Source organism: Arachis hypogaea, chromosome 15 (assembly GCF_003086295.3).
Source record: "Arachis hypogaea cultivar Tifrunner chromosome 15, arahy.Tifrunner.gnm2.J5K5, whole genome shotgun sequence".
Classification (NCBI taxonomy): Eukaryota; Viridiplantae; Streptophyta; class Magnoliopsida; order Fabales; family Fabaceae; genus Arachis; species Arachis hypogaea.
The window spans coordinates 52,143,843-52,152,343 of NC_092050.1; the positions used below are offsets into that span (position 1 = coordinate 52,143,843).

At 35.7% G+C, this 8,501-nt stretch overlaps 1 non-coding gene across 1 annotated transcript; it reads left to right on the plus strand.

Annotated features, from left to right (window-relative positions):
• The first annotated feature begins 6,801 nt into the window (after positions 1–6,801).
• Positions 6,802–6,905, plus strand: LOC112753558 (small nucleolar RNA R71). Its single transcript, XR_003177941.1, has one exon. It is a non-coding gene; the product is annotated as a small nucleolar RNA R71 (small nucleolar RNA).
• The last annotated feature ends 1,596 nt before the right edge of the window (positions 6,906–8,501 follow it).

An 8,501-nucleotide genomic window follows, 5' to 3' on the forward strand; every position in this document is an offset into this window, starting at 1 on the left:
TGAGGAATTAAACAATTTTGAGGCAAGCAAAAGATTGGGAGAAGTGGTGGTTCTAGTTGTATGATTTTGCATTGAGGTTGCATGCTTATGAAAACTTGCATGGAAGCTCATAGGCGGGACATAGAGTTCAAAGAAGTGTTGTGGAGATTCTCAAACATTTATTGATCCAAGAAGCAGCAAACAAAACAAAAAGAAAATAAAGAAAATACAAAAACAAAAAGAACATGGCCCAAGGCTCTGAGCATCAATTACTAGGTAGAAAAGAAGAAAGAAACAAGAACTCAAAGAGTTGTTATCCTAGTAAATGCTTGTGGTCGAATTGTGTCAAAGAGAGAGGCTTGAGTAAGTAAATCCTTAGGGGTGCTTTAACACCTAATACCTTAAAACCAACTGGTTTAGGAGTATTGATTGAAAGCTTATCTAAAGAGCCGCTTTGAGACATGACACTTAGAGTCAAGGCTAAAGCACAGCAACTATAAGCTGCTTCAAGGTGATTACCTATAGAGAGATCTCCATGATATCATTTGGATGAAAGTCCTAGGACCTAAGACCCCCAATATGTAAGGACTAGTAAGCACTGAAGCCCTTGCATGAGCATATAATTTAGAGTTCACCCCACTGTCACTTAATCACTTCACTCACAGGATAGTACATGTAATTTTTCAAATCCATTCTGATTGGAAGAACCTTTGAGCATAATTCTTTTCTTGCTTGGGGACAAGCAAGCTTTAAGTTTGGTGTTGTGATGACAAGTCATCTTAGCCTATTTTCACTAGTCTTTTTTTTTTTGTTTTCAATCAATTTTATGTACTTTCTTAAGCCATAAGCAAGCCAATTGGGTAGATTTCCATGTTTCCTTTGATTCAATCAACCATGGATGAATTAATGCACTTTCATGAGATTTTGTGCTATAATTGTCATATATTATGAAATAAACACAATCTCATGATTTGGGGCATAGCTTTGATTGTTTTGATTGATTGATGATAGGTGAAAAGAGTTTTGAAGAAGGTTGAAGAAAGACGGAATGGCTAGGAGCAAGAGAGAACAAAAAGCTTGAGCCAAAGTTTGCCTCAAACTTTAGCTCAAACTTTTGGAAGAGTTGAAAACACCCCAGAGGAAAAAAGCTTGAGCCAAAGTTTGCCTCAAACTTTAGCTCAAACTTTTGGAAGAGTTGAAAACACCCTGGAGGAAAAAGCTTGAGTCAACGTTTGCCTCAAGCTTTTTGGCAAACGTTGGCGCCACACATGTACACAAGGGGATCCACGTTTGAGCAAAAGTTTGACCTCAAACTTTAGCTCAAACGTGGATATCAGCAAAAGGAGGGCAGCTGGTATAAAAAGTTTGAGTAAAAGTTTGCCTCAAACTTTTACTCAAGCTTTTATGATTCTTGGCCCGGTTCACAATGGGTTTCTCTCCAACTCCAAGAGCAATCAACAGAGGCTTTTATCAACCCAATTCCATCAAGAGCAAAGGCCCAATTCAAGGCTTGAAGACCATTTGAAGAAAGTGTATAAATAGCTTAGGATGTAAGTTTTAGGGGAGCTTTTACTTTTACTTTTGCTGAGTAGTTTTTGGAAAGCTTTTGGTTTTGAGTTTTTTTGGAGTTTCTGAGTTTTGGAGTAGGAGAATTGAATTCTCTTCCTCTTAGTTTTCTTGTTTTCAATTGCAATTACATTTGTCTTGGATCTTGGGTTGGAGAATTGAAGGAATTCTGTTTCAATCTCATCCTGAGATCTCTCTGTTTTCTTTACTGCATAATTGAATTTACATTTCTGTTCATTGTCTCTTCTTCTACTCATTCTGCTATTTACTTTTCTCTATTTCTTGCAATTAAATTCTACATTTGGATCTAGGAAGGCATTGAGATCTAGACTCGGTTATCTAGTCTCTTGGGTCCTGAGATCTGGAGTTTGCATTTTAAATTCTCTGTTTAAAGCTTTTCAAGTTCATTTACATCTCCGTTTTAGATCCGGTTCAATTCAAGTCACCTTCTACTTGTCTGATTAATGCAATTTACTTTTCCTTGTTTAAATTCTGCAAATCCACTTCCCAATTCCCTTTACGATTCAAGCCATTTACATTTCTTGCACTTTAAGATTCTACAATTTACATTTCTTGCGTTCTAAGTTTCTGTCATTTAATTTCTTGCTCTTTAAGATTCAACACATTTACCTTCTCTGCTCTTTAATTTACTGCAATTGTCCCTCTCCCTTTTAATTTCATGCAATTTAGCTTCTGTCGAATACAAACCACTCAAATCAACTCTTGATTCGCTTGACTAAATCAACCACTAAACCAAAATTGCTCAATCCTTCAATCCCTGTGGGATCGACCTCACTCCCGTGAGTTTTATTACTTGATGCGACCCGGTGCACTTGCCGGTTAGTTTTGTTTGTCTGGGATTCGATTTTCGTTTTCCGAAAATACACATCACATTCTACACAGTTTAAAGTTTTAGATCTAGTTTTACTCTTTTAGGTTTTTTTTCTCTAGGTTTTAGGAATTTTAATTTTCAATTGGTCTTGGCATTGGAACATTGAGAAGAGTTATTTCCTCATCAAGACTTCGTCATTCTAGTTCGTTCTCTTAACTTGGTTTTATTCTTCCATGTTCTTTGCTTTGTTCAATTTTGTCAATTGAATATTTTCATGATTATTCAGTACAAGGATTATTTATTCCATTTTAATTTATTTTCCATTCCAATAATCATGTCTTCTTTTAATTCCCTTTCATGTGTTATGGATTTATTATTTACAATAAGTGAGTAGTTCCCTCACTTGATAGGGAGTTGATTGAAAGGAACTTTTGAGTTGGAAGGATTGAAAGAAAATTTGTAATTGGGTTAACTGTTGGATTGTTATCTAATCACTAACACCAATCCCTTTAAACTAAGTGGGTTGCAACTCGTGAACAGATCTAGCATTCCAACTTGTTTGACTTTCCTTTACCTAGTAAAGGATAACTAAACAGAACAACCATTGATTATAAATTAATCTTAAAATCATCCCATCAATGATAGAGGTTCCAACTAATCAACTCGCAGTCAAGGCTTTTATTCATATTATTTGAATTCTCTCAATTTAATTTTCCACCTACTTAACTCAACTTCTTGGAACATCTGATTAATAAAATAGCACACTTTTCTGCAACTCGTTGGGAGACGACCTGGGACTTAAACTCCCAGTAATTTTTAATTTAAACTCTCTGTGACATATTTCTAAATTGATAGGCAGATTTTCGGTGAGTTAAGAACTATACTTGCAATGTAACTATTTTAAAAATTTTTAACTCACCGACTTCTGTGCTTCATCAATTTTTGCGCCGTTGCCAGGGAGTTGCAATAGAGTGCTAAAGTTATTAATTAGAATTTATTTATTTGCATTTTATTTGCATTTTATATCATCTTCCCAAGTCTCATTACAAAATAATTCGGCATTTAGCTTCATGATTGCACCAAGGTACTTGGCAACTTGCTCTTCAGTAACATCCTCATTCTCTTCAGAAGAAGAATACTCATCAGAGCTCATGAATGGCACAAGGAGGTTCAATGGAATCTCTATGGTCTCCAGATGAGCCTCAGATTCCTTTGGTTCCTCAGAGGGAAACTCCTTGTTGATCACTGGACGTCCCAGGAGGTCTTCCTCACTGGGATTCACGTCCTCTTCCTCTTTTGTGGGTTCGGCCATTATTGATATATCAATGGCCTTGCACTCTCTCTTTGGATTCTCTTCTGTATTGCTTGGGAGAGTACTAGGAGGTGTTTTAGTGATTTTTTTACTCAGCTGGCCTACTTGTGCCTCCAAATTTCTTATGGAGGACCTTGTTTCACTCATGAAACTTAGAGTAGCCTTGGATAGATCAGAGACTAAATTTGCTAAGCTAGATGGATTCTGCTCAGAATTCTCTGTCTGTTGCTGAGTGGATGATGGAAAAGGTTTACTATTGTTAAACCTGTTTCTTCCACCATTATTAAAGCCTTGTTGAGGCTTTTTTTGATCCTTCCATGAGAGATTTGGATGATTTCTCCATGAGGGATTATAGGTGTTTCCATAAGGTTCACCCATGTAATTCACCTCTGTGATGACATGTCACCATGTCATGTTTTCCTATGCTTTTTCACTAGTTTTTTTACTTGGTTTTCATTCATTCTTATGCAATAAGTAAGCCATTTGGGTAGAATTTCATATTTCCTTTGATTCAATCAACCATGGATGAATTAATGCAATTTCATGAGATTTTGTGCTATAATTGTCATATATTATAAAAGAATAACAAACTCATGATTTTGAGCATAGCTTTGATGTGTTTGATTGATTGATGATAGGTGAAAAGAGTTTTGAAGAAGGTTGAAGAAAGAAGAAAGGTCAAGGAGCAAGAGAGAACAAAAAGCTTGAGCAAAAGCTTGCCTTAAACTTTAGCTCAAACTTTTGGAAGAGTTGAATTCACCCTGGATGGAGAAAAAGCTTGCGCCAACATTTGCCTCAAGCTTTTTGGCAAACGTTGGCGCCACACACCAACACCCTGGAGGAGAAAAGCTTGTGCCAACGTTTGCCTCAAGCTTTTTGGGCAAACGTTGGCGCCACAACAGCTTGAAGGGGTATACTTCCAACAAGAATAACTTGAGCTACAGAGCTCCAAATGAGGTGATTCAAAAAGCAATGGAAAGTAGGAATCGAGAGCTTTCCAAGCATATATGGCACTGCATAGTGGACACAAAAATTGAGGGAGAAAACTGCCCCGCAATGTGCATAAACGAACATGGTGGCAACCTGCAGTGAGGCCAACTGACCTCTGCACCTTCGACGGAGTATAACTCGAGCTGTAGAGCTCCAAATGATGCACTTCCAATGGCATTGAAAAGTAGACATTCATGGCTTTCCAACAATATATAATAGTATGTGGTGGACAATGCGTTTGAGCCTCCAGAACTGGTGTTTTCGACCACATTTGAGGCAAACTTTACCTCAAACGTTGCACACCAAAGCCAGCGACCCTGTCCTCTTCAAAGGAGCATAACTTGAGTTGTAGATGTCCAATTCAAGTGATTTTAATTGGGTTAGAAAGCTGACATTCAGAGCTTTCCAACCATATATAATAGTCTATAGTGGGCATATTATTGGCAACGTTGACAAGAGGATAAAGTAACACCCCAAGGCTTGATATGCAACAAGAGGGATCCACGTTTGGCTCAAAGTTTGACCTCAAACTTTGGCTCAAACGTGGATGACAGCAAAATGGCCATCTGCATGATGAGTTTGGTGAATAAGTTTGAGTCAAAGTTTGCCTCAAACTTTGACTCAAGCTTTAATGGTTCATGGCCCGGTTCACAAGTGGGTTTCTCTCCAACTCCAAGAGCAATAAACAGAGGCCATCTTCAACCCAAATTCAAAGCAAGCAAAGCCCATTATCATCACTCAAAGGCACAAGAGATAGATAAAATAGGAATTTCATTTAATTGTAATTTGTCTTTAATTTCAATTTCATTTTCATTTTGTAAAAGCCTATATAAAGGCATTAGTTTCATTTCACTGAGGGGGGGCTCTGATAGAGAGCATTGAGAGGCTGGCTCCAATAGGGAGCAAGTAGAATAGAGAGCTCACTTTTACATCTTAGCTTGAATTGGAGAATCAAAGGAATTCTGTTTCAATTCTCACTCTGAAATCTCTTTGTTCTTCTTCTAGATAATTCAAATTTCATTTGCTGTTTTAAAATCTTCTTCTTCTGCGACTGTTTCTTTTAACTTCTCTGCAATTATTCTCTTGTTGGATCTAGGAAGGGAGTGAGATCTAGACTTGTTTTCTAGTCTCTTGGAGTCCTTGAGATCTTCAATTTTTTTTGCAATTGAGTTGAATTTAATTTCTGTTTGCTTCTTCAAGCAATTCTGTTTAAAATCTACTGCATTTGATTTCACATTCTGGTTCTCGGATTGATTGCTCTCTGTTCTCATTGTTCCCAATTTACTTTCCTGCACTTTTATTCCTCTGCACTTTACATTTGAGTTGTTGTGATCTTGATTTAATTTTTTCCTGCAATTTATAATTCCTGCAATTATTTTACTTCTTGAATTATTGCTTTCTTTAATTTCCCTACACCCAGCCCCCTCTACTTTTCATGCAATTTACTTTTCTTGCAATTTAAGAGTCTTGCAATTTACATTTCTTGCTCTTTAAGTTACTTGCCAATTTATATTCTGCAACTTTAAATTCATTGTCATTTACTTTCTGTTGGCTATAATTTCATACAATTCACTTCAATGTTAGCTTGACTAAACTAATCACCCACTAAAGTTGCTTGATCCATCAATCCCTGTGGGATCGACCTCACTCACGTGAGTTATTATTACTTGATGCGACCCGGTACACTTGCCGGTTAGATTTGGGTGTTTTGGAAATTCATTTTTTTCCGCAAAAACACCATCACTCTGCTATTGCAGGGTTCTCAGGATCATAAGCTTCTTCCTCAGAAGATGCCTCTTGAGTACTGTTAGATGATTCCTTCAATCCATTCAGACTCTGAGAGATCATATTGACTTGCTGAGTCAATATTTTATTCTGAGCCAATATGGCATTCAGAGTATCAATTTCAAGAACTCCCTTCTTCTGAGGCGTACCATTACTTACAGGATTCCTCTCAGATGTGTACATGAACTGGTTATTAGCAACCATGTCAATGAGTTCTTGAGCTTCTGCAGGCATTTTCTTTAGGTGAATGGATCCACCTGCAGAATGGTCCAGTGACATCTTGGAGAACTCAAACAGACTATAATAGAATATATCCAGAATGGTCCATTCTGAAAGTATGTCAGGAGGACACCTTTTGGTCTTCTGGTTGTATCTTTCCCAAGCTTCATAGAGGGATTCACCATCTTTTTGCTTGAAGGTCTGAACATCCACTCTAAGCTTGCTCAGCTTTTGAGGAGGAAATAACTTAGCCAAGAAGGCCGTGACCAGCTTATCCCAAGAGTTCAGGCTATCTTTAGGTTGTGAGTCCAACCATGTTCTAGCTCTATCTCTTACAGCAAAAGGGAAAAGCATGAGCCTGTAGACTTCAGGATCTACTCCATTAGTCTTAATAGTCTCACAGATCTGGAGGAACTCAGTTAAAAACTGATAGGGATCTTCTGATGGAAGTCCATGGAATTTGCAGTTCTATTGCATTAGAGCAACTAATTGAGGTTTCAGCTCAGAATTGTTTGCTCCAATGGTGGGGATTGAGATGCTTCTTCTATCAAACTTGGAAGTAGGTGTAGTATAATCACCATGCATCCTCCTTGCATTATTGTTATTAGGTGCGTCTGCCATCTCTTTTTCTTGTTTGAAATTTTCAGTAAGGTTATCTCTGGATTGTTGTAATTTAGCTTCTCTTTGTTTTCTCTTTAGAGTCCTTTCAGGTTCTGGATCAGCTTCAATAAGAATGCCCTTTTCCTTGTTCCTACTCATATGAAAGAGAAGAGAACAAGAAAAGAAGAGAAATCCTCTATGTTACAGTAAAGAGGTTCCTTATTGTTAGTAGAAGAAGAAAGGGAATTAGAGTGAAGAAGAATGGATAACCCAAACACAAGGATGAGGATAGGAGCAGAGATATGAGATGAAGAGAAGTGTTAGTAAGTAATTAAATAAATAGAAGGAGATGAGAGAGAGAAGTTTTCGAAAATAATTTTTGAAAAGGAGTTGATGATTTTCGAAAATTAAAGGGGAAATAAAATTAAAATTAAAATTTAAAGTAATTAATTAATTAAAAAGAATTTTTGAAAAAGAGGGAAGTATTTTCGAAAATTAGATAGGGAAGAGTAGTTAGGTGGTTTTGAAAAAGATAAGAAACAAACAAAAAGTCAATTAGTTAGTTGAAAAAGATTTGAAAATCAATTTTGAAAAGATAAGAAGATAAGAAGTTAGAAAAGATATTTTAAAATCAAATTTTTGAAGAAGATAAAATTTTGAAAAAGACATGATATAAAGGATATGATAAAAAGATATAATTAAAAAGATTTAATTTTTAAGATTAAAATTGATTACTTGACTAACAAAAAATTAAAAGATAAGATTCTAGAATTTAAAGATTGAACCTTTCTTAACAAGAAAGTAACAAACTTCAAATTTTTGAACAAATCACATTACCTGTTAGTTAAGTTTCGAAAATTTTGAAATAAAATTAAGAAAAAGATTTTGAAAATAATTTTTTTGAAATTTTCGAAAATTATATAAAAATGAAGAAGATTTGATCTTTGAAAAAGTTTTGAAAAAGATAAGATTTTTAAAATTGAAATTTTGATTTGACTCATAAGAAACAACTAGATTTTAAAAATTTTTGAAAAAGTCAATCCAAATTTTCGAAATTTTGAGATAAAAAAAGAAAAGATATTTTTTTATTTTTGAATTTTTAATGATGAGAGAGAAAAACACAATTATGACCCAAAACATGAAAATTTTGGATCAAAACCAATAATGTATGCAAGAACACTATGAATGTCAAGATGAACACCAAGAACACTTTGAAGA